The 15,325-nt window shown below is 38.7% G+C and overlaps 1 protein-coding gene across 3 annotated transcripts in view; it reads left to right on the forward strand.

Annotated features, from left to right (window-relative positions):
- The window catches only part of LRRC8B (leucine rich repeat containing 8 VRAC subunit B), a 38,669-nt gene that overhangs the window by 15,092 nt on the left and 8,252 nt on the right, over positions 1 to 15,325 (forward strand). The window contains exons 2-6 of one of the 3 annotated variants that reach the window (XM_045027961.1): positions 2,837 to 2,892; positions 6,640 to 6,665; positions 7,384 to 7,520; positions 13,077 to 13,204; positions 13,765 to 13,864. The gene's annotated coding sequence lies outside the window, so the exon portion shown is untranslated. The remainder of the gene's footprint in view (positions 1 to 2,836; positions 2,893 to 6,639; positions 6,666 to 7,383; positions 7,521 to 13,076; positions 13,205 to 13,764; positions 13,865 to 15,325) is intronic. The other 2 variants (XM_045027959.1, XM_045027960.1) reach the window with 2 other exon arrangements.

A 15,325-nucleotide genomic window follows, 5' to 3' on the forward strand; every position in this document is an offset into this window, starting at 1 on the left:
ATCTGCTGAAGATAGCTTGGCAGAAGGGGGTGCTAAAAAGGAGAAACTGAGGAAGCAGTGGATCGATTGCATCAAAGAAGATGGTAAGCAGGTGGACCTTAATGCCACCTCAGATGGACAAAGATGGTGGATGCTTACACAATGATCTGACCCCAGTTGAGGGGATAAGGAGAAGAGAAAGATTTAAATTTAAAAAAAACATTCCAGCAGTACATTTGCTGCTGAAGTTCTGAAGAACGTCACATCACTGAACTGGAGGAAGTCACTGGGTAAGCACCTTAAAAAAGAGTTTTTGAAGTGTTAAACCAGCTTTTAACAGCAGTAGCCTCTTCTGCAGGTGCATTGAGAATATTTTCTTCATTTAAATTTATTCAGCTAGTTCAGTTTAATGATTTCTTAGAACATAAGAATGGCCATACTGGGTCAGACCAATGGTCCGTCCAGCCCAGTATCCTGTCTTCCGACAGTGGCCAGTGACAAGTGCTTCAGAGGGAATGAACAGAACAGGTAATCATCAAACGATCCATCCCGTCGCTCATTCCCAGCTTCTTGCAAACAGAGGTTAGGAACACTTCAGAACATGGTTTTGCATCCCTGCCTATCTTGGCTAATAGCCATTTATGGACCTATCCTCCATGAACTTATCTAGTTCTTTTTTAACCTTCTTATAGTCTTGGCCTTCACAACATCCTCTGGCAAAGAGTTCCATAGGTTCACTGTGCATTGTGAAGAAGTAGTTCCTTTTTGTTTGTTTTAAACCTTCGGCCTATTAATTTCATTTGGTGACCCTAGTTCTTGTATTATGAGAAGGACTAAATAACACTTCCTTATTTACTTTCTCCACATCAGTCATGATTTTATAGACATCTATCATATCCCCCCCTTAGTTGTCTCTTTTCCAAGCTGAAAAGTCCCAGTCTTATTAAACTCTCCTCATATGGAAACTGTTCCATACCCCTAATCATTTTGTTGACCTTTTCTGTACCTTTTCCAATTTCAATATATCTTTTTTGAGATGGGGCAACCAGATCTGCATACAGTATTCAAGATGTAGGTGTGCCATAGATTTATATAGAGGCAATATGAAAATTTTTGTCTTATCTATCCCTTTCCTAATGATTTCCCACAGTCTTCCCTCCTTTACCATACCTTCACTTTCTCACTCTCGTAATATTGGGTGTCCTTATCCTGTAGGTTAGTATATTAATTAGGCAAAGCTCATTAGTATATACTAATGTCAGTTGAATTACCATGGTTACCTGCAGTTGAGCATCTGCTGATGTTCCCTTCCAAAAATACTCTAAACTTCCATGCTGCCTTCTTGCGGTTACCTACCAGCAGATTGCAACACTTGTGATTATTACAAAACAATGAACAAAGTCTTGTGCCATCTCATGACTTAAGATCACTATTAGTTTAATTAAGTGTGCTAATTTATTGAGCAACAATTCCTGCTCAGACTATAAGGCTTTATGCTAACTGCTTAAGCTATTCTTATAGATCCAGGCCTATAGGTCACTTGTGTCCCTGCTATCAGTTCTTTATCCCTTTATCTTCTAATATCTACTATAATTATTACATGGATACAATTAAAATCCATTTAAATCAAGATATCCTGCCTGCTGATTTTAAATCATGATTAAAATCAGTCCACCCTGTAGCCATGCATTCACACTGACAGCCACCTTCTTCTCTACTCCTAACATACTCTCTACAGTTCTTCACAGCTAGAAAATCAAGTAGAAGTCCAAACCCAAATCCTTCTTTTTTCCAGTCTTCTCTCTCCAGGCCTTGGACTGTTACAATAAGGAATTGCTTCATAATTGGATCCAACCTCTGATCAAAGGCAGGACATACCGTGCTGGAGTTGCCTTTAGCAACAGTTAGAGAAAATACTTGGCTTTTAAAATTAAATCAATATAATTACATAAACTCCTATCATGAAAACCCTCTCAATGTGGATGCAATAGGAAAGATTGTAAAGAAGTTAGTCATACAGAAGAAAACTGACTTGCCAGATTCAAGCAGTACTGTGGGTACATAATGCTCTCGCAATCCCTTTTTATATATATATACAGTAAAACATCTAGGGAACAAGCTAGCTTTTATCTGTTAGAGTACCCTAATATGTGTGCATTGAGCATTGTTAGCTTAATTCTTATTCTTCCCACCCACATTCTTTGTATGGTTTGCGAACTAACCTCTCTTGCTGTGATCAAGTGTCCCTTCTCGAGGGCCAACGTGAATTGGTTTTTCTTAGGCAAAACTCTGCAAGGTGGCAATCTGTGTATTTGGACTGCTTTGTTTCTTGATACACTTTAATGTTTTGCATATTGGAATTTTTTGCATGGTGCTGAGATACCTGGTGATATTTAAAAGTGTCTGATGTCCTAGTGAGGGAAGGCCATATATTTCAAAGTTCTGTGAAGTGTCACTATTGGTAACTCTTTTTTCCCCCCCTAATTGAAGTGCTTGATATTTTGACTGCCGAAGCAAAACAAAAAAACCTCAGAGCGCAACTGCCGAAGCGTCCAAAAAAAAAAAAAAGGTGGCCCGAATCCCCGCCCCTGCAGTTGTGCTGCACCAAGCACGTGCTTGGTTTGCTGATGCCTAGAGCCGGTCCTGTACAGCATGCCATTAGGCAGTGATTTGGTTAAGTTAGTCCTATTTTCATTTTGTACGAATGTTGGAAGTGATGATTTCCAACAGAATCAATTTAGAAATCTTATATTGTGTTCTCTATAGTGTACCCTTTAAGGTTTTTAAAGCATTTATTGATATTGAAAATAGTTCATAATTGTCCATGTGTAATAACTGGTTTGCGTTATCTCTATAGGAATTGTCAAGCAGAAATTCCCACAGCAGAGCTCCCAAGTGACTGGCATTCAGCAGGTAAGACCAGTGTTTTGAACTGATGAAAAAACGCTGCCTTATCTCTCTTTGTATTTAAAATAAGATAAGCAGAGGTTTCACCACTTCAGAAACTAAGTAAAAGGAGCAAGTGCAGAATTCTTCTGCTTAGCATTTAAAAAATTAATTGCAGTATAGACTCTATGTGGGTGTATAGACCAAATAACTAAAAGAAAAATCAACAGGCATTGTAATAAGGTCAAATAAATAAAACATGAAGAGCAAATAAAAACTATGCCTTTATAATAGCAAAGAATTCACCATTTGGATTCCTTGTAAATTTGATCTGGAGCATTCTCTGCAAGATAGCTTCTTATACCAGCCTGTTCTATATTCAACATTTTAGATGCCATAGATTACAACTTTTGCTTCAGAACTTGTACAAATCTTTGTCAGGCAAATTTGTAGTTAATAAATTAAAGGTACAACCATGTTTCATTGACAAAATAATTTTAAAAGGTTACTGTAAGTGCTCTTCAGAGTAAGCTTAGGTTTGAGGAGGGGGGTTTAAAACTAGTATGATGAACATAAATGTTTTGACACATTTAGTCTGGGCAAGCAGTTGGCTCTAAGTGCTATTAAACTAGTAGAAATACAGGTATAAACCAAATCGGTATTTTCCTGCCAGGTGGACAAACAGAACTATATGTTATGTGCTTATACTGAAGACTGTCTTGCAGAAAGAATGAAGAGACCGCAGTGTCTTAGGGCTTGTCTATATGGGAAAGGGGTTTTTTCAGTATAACTTTAGCGTTTTTTGGTATAAACTGCTTTGTGTCCATGCAAGTTTTGTTTTGTTTTGTTTTTGTTTCCAGTTTATCTGGCATCTGATCATGCTTTAATTAATCTGCTTTGGAAGTGAAATAACTCTATTATAGAATGAGTTATACTGCTAAAAGGTTCATGTCGATGTATCCCTATTTTTAATTAACCATACTGTTTCAGGTAGTGCTCCCACCCTTCTAGCGATATCTGCGTGGCATCAAAGAAGTAATGCCAACTCCTCCAACTCATCCCAAGCCACCTGCCTGCATGATTGCCAGTACATCTGGTACACCTTATTCATATTAGGATATGTCATATTAGGACAGTCATATTAGGATGTGTCATATTAGGACAGTCAGGATCATGGTTGTGCTTCTTCCATGCTGCCTGATGTGTTTGGGCAGTTGGAAAATGGTCCTGGCCCAGTAAAACCAGATGAGTTTATGGGATACCAGGAGAGGAATCATGGGAGTTTTCCTATTTTGTATTTTTGTTGACCAAATCCTGGCATTCCAGTAGGTTTTGGTAGTAGATAATAAAGATATGGCCAAAAATATCTGCTTATCGTGAGATGGTATGATCCACAGTCAGACACCCAGCATAAAGCACATGTTGCCTAATGAGGACTTGAAGAGAAAAGCACAAGTTAAATTCTCCACTCTAAAATAGTGGAACTGAAAGAAATCTAGCAGGGGAAGGTGATATCTTCACTGTGTAGGTTTGAAGTCTGGAAAGGGTTTAGCTACTGAGATAATTATGCTCTCCAGCAAGATTTCTCAGGGGTATTAATTACTTGCCCTTATTACTTAAGGATTTCAAGAGGTTAGAATAATTTGTTCTAATAATTGGGCTGGTATCTATTTACAGTTATTTCACAGATTAAAACAAAGAAACCTGTCTCTAGAGCGCTTTCGCAAACAATAAGGTGTACTCTTATGGCTGGATATAAAATCTTCCAAACAGAGAGAAGAAAAGGACAGGGAGCCACAAAGCTGTGGTTAAACGTAGTAATTCAGCTGTAATTATTTGGTACGTTTTAGAACAGACTTTTATTCTACTACTGCATGCTGAGATGTTGGGTACTTCCACCGCACTGATTGCATTGCTCAGTTTCATTCATGGAACTATCAGTTGCAGGCTTAATTTGATAAACCTTATTGCCATCAGCAGTCAGTCTTGTGTGAAATTAACAAATACATAAATAAGTAGATTTTTTTCTGCACATAGGCAGAGAAAAACACTGAGGTCAGATGAAAGAAAGCAACTAAAGTGAAAGAAAGAAATGAAGAGTGTGATGAAGCTAATTTATTTCAAGAATAAAGGGGCAGATGATATCACCAATGACCAAGGATGTGATCCAATGCCCACTGAAGAAACACCTACTTATGGGCATGAAATTAACCTCTAGCTGCCATTTATTTTACAGATTGTTCTCTTGGCAAGGCCTCTTGTCCCTCCCCTAGCTGATGATTGTCTTAGGCTTTCTCTACATGGGAAAGTTGCACTAGTTTAACTTAAATATTTTTAAACTGATTTAGTTAAACTGGTGGAAACTCCTTTATAGACTTGCTTATTTTGATTTTTAACTGGACCTGATTCCCAATTAGTTCAAGCTAAACTGCAAAAAGCCATAGTTAAACCAGTTTCTGCATGGACACACTTATTTTGGTTTAAATTCACATTTCCTGAAATGTTAGCAACTTTCTCAGCCCTCAGTGATTGGGATTGTCAACAGTTCATACTCTTGAGTTGGAACTAGTGACACCCAGTTGGGCTGGCTGCAGGAGTGAATTGACAGAGTAGTTCCACACCAACACAGCATCCTAGAACTTGACACTGCATCACGTGACCTTTGAATGCTGAGAAATTGAATAAAGAATCTCTGACGTTTTCACATGTGGATCATAAACAGGATCTGTTAGAAAAATGATCTTGTCACAGCTTACAGTAAGATAGTTTTCTTTTGTGATTTGGACTACTTCTGAAGCTTGTTCAGAGCTTTGTAAAAATTGCAGCTCAAATAGGTTTTCCCTCCCACCCACTGCTGAAGATTAAAGGCCAAAATGACAAAGGATGTAATCAGGCAAAAATCTCCATTGACGTAAATTCATGACAGTTCGGCCCAAAGTTTTGTAATCTATTCCATCTCTTCTAGGGTCTTGATGTTTTGGTACAGTTGATCTTACTAGTGGTTGCTTACTTGACCAACGATAAACTGAATCCTTTGTAGTCAAACACAGACTGTTCTTAACTGAGCGTGGGAGAATATTCTGTAGCTTGACGCATTGCTGAGATTTAGTCACTGTAATATGTGATCAGTTGACTTTTGGTCAAACAAGGAGTACAGCCTCTTCTTTTAGAACGTTTCAGCAGCACATCAATAGGTGGGGAAATAAACCTAATCAAATTTAAAAATGAAAAGCAGTTGATTGGAAGGTGCAAGTAGATTTTGTTCCAGTCTGCTTAGGATGTCGTGTGTATTCTCTTGCATAATATTTCGTATGGAAAATCAAGCAGTATAGTGCTAGGGTTGTCATTGTGACTCCCTTCTTGGGTCTGATTTTAAGACCTCATCCAATTATTAATAGACAGACCCTTCATCTTAGAACGAAAAATGCTGAAACCTATGGATTGTATCAGTGTTTGAAACCATTTTCCAACAATGTTGCGAACTAATGCCAGTTTTATCCAGCGCTATCGGTGTGGAAAATGGTTACCAAGCACAGTTACAGCAACAGTATGTGTTAAAGAATATGCATGCTGTAGTTTCAATAAGGGATTTACTCTCATAGGTTATTGAAACACTAGTATTAGTTAAGAATTTTCTGCAAGGCAATTGTGATTCTGGTCTCAAAGACCTCTGCAGAGATTTATCAATATTGCAGAATTTGGGAAACATTTTTATTGGTTGCATTGACTACAAAAGTATAAATGCTCATGTGTGTTCCATTTTCTCACTTGCAGCATCCTCCTGAAAGAGCTAGGAAAAGGTTTGTCTTAATCTTATTGTCTGAGTCCTGATTGTGCTTGGTGCTGTACAGACACAGAAAAACACAATATCTGCCCTAAAGAGCCTACAATCTAAATAACATGAAAACAAAGAAGGAATAGTTCAGACAAATATGATGCAACGTTGAAAGGCCAAACTTCAAGTCATGTAGAATTTTTATAAATAATACTGGTGGGTGTAATGCTGAAAGAATTAAGGAGCCAGTTATGCAATTGAATCTGCCTGGATTATGCAGCAGTCTGCTGACTTTGGCGGAGCCTGACACACAGTCAGAGGTCTGCCCATGGAGTTCTGATTGCAGGGCCAGGTCCTTTGTTTTTAAAGGCTGGATTTGGCAGTGGAGTGCATGGTTGTAAGACTGCATGAAAGGTGACATGAAGATGAGTAAAAGAAGAATAAAAATAGGGTTTTTGTGATTTGTTTCCTTGTGGATTCACACTTTCCCCCTTAGTATGGGAATACTGTTAGTGTCTAATATAGTTCCTATCACTCAGATTTCTAAAAATTATCCCTTATGTATCTTTAAGTTTAAATTTAGTTTCTCGCTTGAAGTCTTTATTTGCTTTTGAACAATGCTTTTCCTCCAAAGCTTCTGCAATTAGTGTTAGAGGTCAGGAACTACAGCTTGTCTAACCAGTGACCTGGCAGTAATAGTATTGGATACATTTTAAGTAAAAATTATTGGTGTCTCTTATCAGGGCCAGAAAGTACACCGTCTCACTGGAATAACAGACGGGGGCCTTCTGAAAGACACTGGTTGAAAAGACTTGATGCGTGTGCTCTTCTGGAAAAGAGAACCTACAGAATTAGAGGGTCAACTAAAATGCTTGACAAGGTGTGGACTACATAAATTTGTTTTCTTTGGTTAATGAATGTAATTGTACTTTGAGCCAAATAATACGTAACGGGGCTCATTAAAGACTGCTAGTTATGAATTGTCAAGAAAAAGCAATATATCTTTAAAACTAGAACTGCAACTCCTGTTCAGTGAATCTTCCTCTCACACACCCACACCTTTTGCTCCCAGTTCAGCATTCTTGGGGAGAGGATAAAAATTCAGCTTCTGGAGCTAATATGTGTGTGAGTATATAATATAAAAAATGTGGCATAAATTATGCAACTTTGACGAGTGACAGCAAAATCTAGAAACCACAAGACAAAGTAGTATAACAGAACTATTTAGAGTTGTAATATTGTGTAGGGCAGGGGTTCTCAAACTGGGGGTCGGGACCCCTTGGGGTCACGAGGTTATTACATGGTGGGTCGCGAGGTGCTACCCTCCACCCCAAACTCTGCTTTGCCTCCAGCATTTATAACGGTATTAAATATATAAAAAAGTGTTCTTAATTTATAAGGGGGTGGGAGTCGCACTCAGAAGCTTGCTGTGTGAAAAGAGTCACCAGTAAAAAAAAGTTTGAGAGCCACTGGTGTAGGGACTACATGCTTTATAAATTGTAACTAATTACTAGTATTTTGTTTGTTTCCATTGATCACCCTTGTAGGACTTTGAGACCTGAAGTAATTATTTACCTGGAAACTGACTAGTGCTTTGCTGTCAGGGTGACAGGCCAATTTAGTCTGTGATGTAATTCCAGTGAAATAGACAGAATTACTGTAAGGATGAATTTTTCACATCTTTTAGGAAAGATTTCCAGTTAAATTAAAGCACTTTGGAAAGCTTTTATGGCTTTGAAATGGGTTAAAAGCTGCTGAGAAGGAATTAGAACTGTCAAACCCACTACACGTAAACATTTTCATTTGATGAGTCACTCAGACGTATTCAAACTACAGATCCGATCTGGAATAAGGATTTTGTATTTTAATAAAATTGGTTTAAGCAAAAATTGGTATTATCATTAAATATAGTACAAAATGGTGGGCTATTACATTTAATTGCTTAAATATTACAGAATTAAACACTAAAATTATAAATAGGATTAATGCCTATAAGTTAATTTTAATGCACAAGCATAGTTTGCCAGAGGTTTCAGAATTTAGTCATTAACGAGTCCAGATGGTGTATAAACACTGAAAAAAATCTTAGTAGCAGGACGCTTGAATTTTTCTAACAGAAAAATGTACTTGTGCTCAGAGACTGGAGAAAACATGTGGTCTGTCTGGGATATACAGTAAAATGTAGCAACCTTCTGGATATGTGTGTTACAGGGAACTACAAACTGACAAAGGGAACTTTGTGTGTGTGTGTGTGTGTGTGTGTGTGTGTATATATATATATATAAAATGCACATAGTTTAGTTTCACTTTTATATGAAAACTTCCATCGGTATATAAACAAAAACTCACTGTAGTCTTTGCTTCACAGGACTGTTCTAAGAAACTGTCACTAGGCCATGCTTTCTGGATATTTAGTTTATTAAAAAATATCTTGGGACATATTTTCATCAGTCTTTGCTTTGAATTGATTTGAGTTTGCTATTTTCTCTCTTGACTACCATCATTTTTTAAAGGACATGCAAACTCTTTATCAAACATTTTGAAGAATAATCACTGTATTTTTTTTTTACATTGAGTTCTATGGGCTGCTGTCTTCAGCGGAGGCCTTGCTTACACTAGAACTGTTGCTAGCATCTGAAAAAGGACTAGGTGAAGTTTCCCTGCATTTGCAGTTCAACCAGGCACATCATCCGTTTAGTTCAGCTGCAATTGTTGCTAATTACTTGTCAGTAATAGTTCAATTTCATAATGTAGACGAGGCCTCAGAATGAGAAGCCCTGTAAAATACATAGCCATACCTGTAGTATTTCACTGGTGACTGAAGCAGGTCTATATAGCTACAAGAAGAAATCTTTCTAAGTACCATACCGATGCTGCTGTAATGTAGACTTGCTTGTATTTTCTGTCTCAGTTTCCGAACTGGTTTCTCTCTCTCTCTCTCTCTCTCTCTCTCTGTCTAAGAGAGATTGGGAGAGTAAACAGGAAGTGGCGCACATTTGTGCAGGATGCAACAGCAACTTTACGCTTCTTGCTGTTTCTTATAGCACAGTCCCCTGTAGGCAGTGCTTAATTTGTGCCTCCAGGCTTGGCAGTTCGTAGCCCTGGCACCTCTGGGCTTGCCACATCTGTTATGAAAGTAAAAAAAACTTGTTTGACCCCAGCACCTCTTTCATAACAAATTAAGCACTGCCCATAGGCATCCTGTAAGTATATTCATGTAACACTGAAATATTGTAGGCTGTGTGTTTTGACAGTGTTAAATTAGGAATTTTTTTCTGGGCCATGCTACAACCTTTTAAAATGGATGAGTTAAAAAGCTGAATGATGAACAGTCTGGAAGTGTGATTCATTACACAAGAAGAATAAGCTTGAGCAACAATGCACAAGAGTTAGGAGTATATATTCTGCCAGGATAGACACAGTTTAAGTGTAAAGGATAAGGTCTAACATGGTACCTATGACCCACTCATAGTAGCAGATTAATTGATTGGAAACACCTCTTAGAGTATGGAATGGATTTTTTTAGGAATATTTTGTAAATATAATGAGAGACTTTTAGCTGATTTGTTAGCCAGGAGTCTGTCATAATTTGGTGTAACGACTACAGTTTATCATGTGCTCCTTGCAATTATTCTGTATGCCCAAGTTATATTCTACATTTTAGTGTCCAGTTCATTTTTTGTTTTACCTCCACAGTAGATCTGGATTGTTCGTAGCCTGTAATAAATGATAAAAAGCAGTCCATTTCTGAGCCAAAGGAGGAAATGGAATAAGTGAATTCAGACACAATTACAGTTGCTAAACACCATTTGTATCTAATTTATTGGTTTATTTACTTGGCAAAACCCTTTGTCTTGTACAAGCAGTGTCTCTCTTCTATTTGAACTGAGAGTCCAGTGATGCAGAGGTAAATAAACATCTTTTTAATGTGCAGTCTGTTCAAAGGCAACTTTTTGTGTTTTGTTTTAAAACCATCTTAATTTTACTCAGAGCTTTCTGTTGCTGATCCTCATCAGTTTCAAAGACTCATTAATGTGTGGCAGGCAGTAGTAACATATGGACTATTTTAGACCAGGGACTGTGGGTACCCAGGATAGCTGTGAATTAGGCGTTAGCAACTGCAAGCAGGCAGTAAATGAGCTGCATATAAAATGAATAAAACATAGAGAACTGTGTCTATATTATAATTCTAGCAAGTCCTCTCATAGGCCCTAGTTCAGGAAAACACATACACAGCCTTCCTGAATAGGGATGCTTTATGGAATCAAAGTCATAGGGACTTATTGGCAAGAGCTGGATATTCTTAAATGGGTTGTAAATAAGGGATTGGAAGCGGCCAACATAAGCAGGTACTGTATTTAAAGCTGCCTTAATTTAAAATCCATATGAAAGCAGCCTCTCTATTTAAAATACGTAGAAGTAATCTACTAGACAGTGAGACTTCTCTGTCTAGAAGGAGGAAAAGCTCTCCAGCTCCAAATAGAAAGTGAATTGCAGTTTTACTTCACTGTTAAACAAAAAACAAACTTTGTTCAGATAAACTACAGCAGTGTAGGATGCAGAATGTCTAACTGACAAGAGCCTTTCAGCCTAACTGCCAGAGATGCAGAGTCCATGTTTTCAATCTCCCCACTTCTCCCGAAGCTGGAGAGATGGGGTGCTCAGCCTCTCCAGTTCCAAAGCTAGCAGGAGGTGTCTGGCCCTCGAGCTTGGAGTGGGGGAGGGAGGGAGGCAGCAGAGAGTCAGAAGGCTCAGAAGCCCTCCTGGAAGTGTCAATTTCACTTTTTTACCTGCAGGCAGAAAGTAGAATTGACAAAGCCTTCCCCTGGGCGGCTGGGAAGTTGTTCTTCTGAGGTTCCTGATGGAAAATTGAAATTTTCCTACTAAAAACTTTCTTAAAAAAATAAATAAAAAATCATAAAATCATTCCAACAGAAACTTCTGACCAGCCCTCTGAGTTTCTTATTTTGTCTCCATTACTATGCATTGCACTCCTAAGTATGTGATTAAACACTGCTAATTGGGATCTAAGCCTTTGTATTACTTAAACTTGCAGGAAAGATACAATTGCCTTTTTATTCTAGGTTGGAATTGAATGCAGCAGTTCGACAGCCCTCTTTCTGCAGCAGACTCAGTGCAGATAGACTCCTGCACAGAGGCTCGCTGGCTTCAGTGGGGCGAGGTCCATTTGCAGGATCAAGGCCTTAATTTGGATATTTGCAGTACCATTTTTCATGGTCTTCAACTTAAGTGTTTTGTTTTAAGAAGCAAGAGAGGGGGCTATACCAACAGAAAATTTGTTTTCAGAAAGTATCAGGATTCATTTTGAAATGGACCTTTGAAGTTAGCAATCCCTGATTCTTTCATCTTGTTTAAGAATGGATCTCTGCAAGCATATACCAAGGAAGGGCAAGGAGGTTGTTTTGTCTAGATGTTCAAATCTGGTGGAGTTCTAGTGTTAGAGGGCTTTCCCTTCACCCTCTCCCCTGGTTCTTGTCACATAGACAGAAAGCAGAAGACCAGAAGCCCGAAGCACAGACAATGCAATGTTTATTGGGGTTAGTTTCCAAGCAAGCATATTCCGAAGCCCTTCACACCAGTCGAGCTTATCTCTATATGCCGATAGTCTGTTCCCCAGTGTTCCGTTCCCAGCTCTGATGCTGCAGAGCATTTATCCCGTGTCCCCCTTCCCAGCTCTGACGCCACAGAGCCTTGCCTGTGTCCCTGTTCCCCTTCCCCCCACTTCCTGTTTGACCCCCGTTTATATAGTAATATTCTCAGCTATACCTTAACCAATTGTTTTACTGAAATTTAACTAACCAATCCTAACATATTGTAACATAATTCTCTAACCAATTATATCCCACTACCCTCATCAACTTACACCTAGCAAAATTAATTAAACAGCAGACAGAAACAACTGGAGAACCAGACAGATTAACAATAGAAAAGGGGGGGCCATAAAGAAAAAAAACACAGAAATGAGGGTTTCACAACCACAACCATTGATAAGTGGTTTCTTGCCAGACAGGATGCTATCAAACTAAGTTTTCTTTAACCCTCTTAAGATCTGTTTGTTATCTGGTGGTGATGAGCACTACAGGACAGGATTGTCTTCCTAACAGCCCAATACCACCTTATTTCAATGTGGCTGGTTTGGAATGTGAGGATGCGACAATTCACTTCCAAGCTTATGGCTGCCCCTGCTGCTTAGCCAAAGGCCTTAGCCTAAGAACAAGGCTTCAGACTATCCTAGTGAGAGAAGGCCCATACACAGGCAGACTGTGATTTTGATTCTTTGATTTTATACACCTGTAACTAGCTAAGTGATAAAAATACACCTAAGTTCTTAAGGTATAGTCCTTTACAGGCAGGACTGAATATCTATATTCTAACATCTAGCATTTTGATTCTCTGATATTTTATCTGTCTTTAGGGATGGACAATAGCTATCTGAGCCCTCCTTCAATTGCTTTTCATTAAGAGGTTCCTAGAAACTTAGCCCTCTGTCTCCCCATTTGAAACTCTTTGGAGTTGAGGCACCCCAGAGATTACCAGACAAAGGTATACTTTCTAATCAGTTTGCCCAGCTCTAGCATCTTGTAACTTTGGAATAAGTAGCATCCAGAGTATGGCTATTAATGGTATTTGGCAATATTTTACTAGCTTGTCCCATATAGTAGAATTTGTACTTTTGTAATGGAAACTACTACCTCTTTGTATGTCAATGCTGAAAAAATATTGAAATGGACTAAATTATATCTTGCATTTTTTTGAAATCATGCAGATTCCTCCCACATAGCCATTTAAGCAAGAAACTATAGAATTTCCACCCAGTATTAGTTAGGGATAAGTTCTTTTTATGTGGTTTCCTTTTTATTTGTTTTTCGTATGGGTTTGGCATGGTGCAGAAAACTTGACCTTCAGATTGTTTCTGAGTATATTGTTGCTGCGGCTGCAAAATGGAGAACATGCTGAATTAGAGAAAGGGCTTGTAAAGCATACCCTTTTAAACAGGTCACATCAGCAATGGGGTAAGAATTCTGATTAAGGCGGACCTACTTGCTCTCTATTCAAAATAGTCTCAGCTACTTCAACTGTACTCCCAATGTTTTCCCATGCAGAATGAAGATAAATGCAAAGATGGCATGTCCAAGGAATTTTAAAAGGTGTAGACCTCCTGATTGAAGATTGTTGTGTATCTTATTCTCTTTAACTAATAAAGTAAGTATGAACATTTTATGTATGTAAATAAATATTGATTTGCACTTGCTGAATTAAAATAAACTCAACTATTTACTATCATTAACACACAAAATACAATAGAGCCTTGCTAATACACACTAATTGGGCCACTTACCCTGACTATTGAATTTTGTGAATTAGGAATAAGCAAAAAATGCAAACACAATGTGTCATGATCCGTATTTCTCTTCACTTAGTTGTGCTTAAAGACAGAAGGGTTGAGGGGGGGCCTGTGTGAATTATAGGGTGTCAGCCATCAAAGTTGTATTGCATTTCTAGTCCATTTGGGGCATTCTGTTTTCCTCAGTTGAACAAAATTCCATCTAATATCAGCAAGTCTATGTCAGGCAGTACTGCTGATATCTCATCAAGATTGAAATGTTCTCCTTATTCTGTACTAATTGGCCATAGTAATCTGGCTAGGGTAATTACTCCTGGGGGAATTCTACACCAAAAAATTAAAAAGTTCTGTACACAATGTTTTAAAATTTTGCATAGTTTGTCTGTCAAAATAACACAATTTAATCACGCCAATTTCAATTATTTTGGTAATTTATTTCAAAATGCCTGTCAGCAAGTTTGTCTGTAACAATACAGATAAAAAAAATTTAGGAAGTGTTATTTTGACAAATAGATTCCTTACTAGACATATGAATACAAACTTTGAGTAATAATAATTCATTTAAACTACAATACAGAAACATATTTCCCGCACCCCTCAGAAACAGTGCAAAGACTTGGCAGAGTCAGGGCAGGGATAATGGAGGAACTGAGGGAGAGGGAAGTAATTGCTGGGAAGAAGCCTAGGAGGGTTGTTGGGCATGGGTGAGAGAAATATGAAACAGGGATTTTTTTGCAGGGAGTTGGAGGGGGAGGAGAGGGAGGATTATTGGGGTGCCTCCCCCATGCAGACCCCTAGCCTCTCCCATTCAGTCAGGCACATCTGTCCCTGTCCCCATGTAGCCCCCCCTCCCATTCAGTCCCTGGCTCAGTGCCATCACCCACTAGCTCTGAGCTCATGCCCCAGTCTGTCCACCCCACTAGCCCTTCTCAGCCGCAGTCTGTGACCCCACCCCCAGCAGTCCCATGTGCCCTGCTCTATTTGTCCCATGCCTCCTCACCTGGCTCCGAAGACTGGTTGTCCTCTCTTCTGGCACCAAAGCATCCCCTGGAAGGTGAAAGGTGCAACTGCAGCGCCTCTCCAGCAGAATCTATATTCTGCGGAGAAAAAAAAATCTGCGGGGGGGGGGGACATGAATTCTGCACGTGCGCAGTGATAGGGAATTCCCTGAGGAGTAAGTAATGGCCAAGATTAGTCTTAACTCTTTATGCTGTGATTCAAATGCCTTTCCCAAAAGGAGCAATATAATGTTTACTACTATATCACTTTAAATCAGGGGTCTCAAACTCAAATGACCATGAGGGCCACGTCAGGACTAG

Source organism: Mauremys mutica, chromosome 8, assembly GCF_020497125.1.
Source record: "Mauremys mutica isolate MM-2020 ecotype Southern chromosome 8, ASM2049712v1, whole genome shotgun sequence".
Classification (NCBI taxonomy): domain Eukaryota; kingdom Metazoa; phylum Chordata; order Testudines; family Geoemydidae; genus Mauremys; species Mauremys mutica.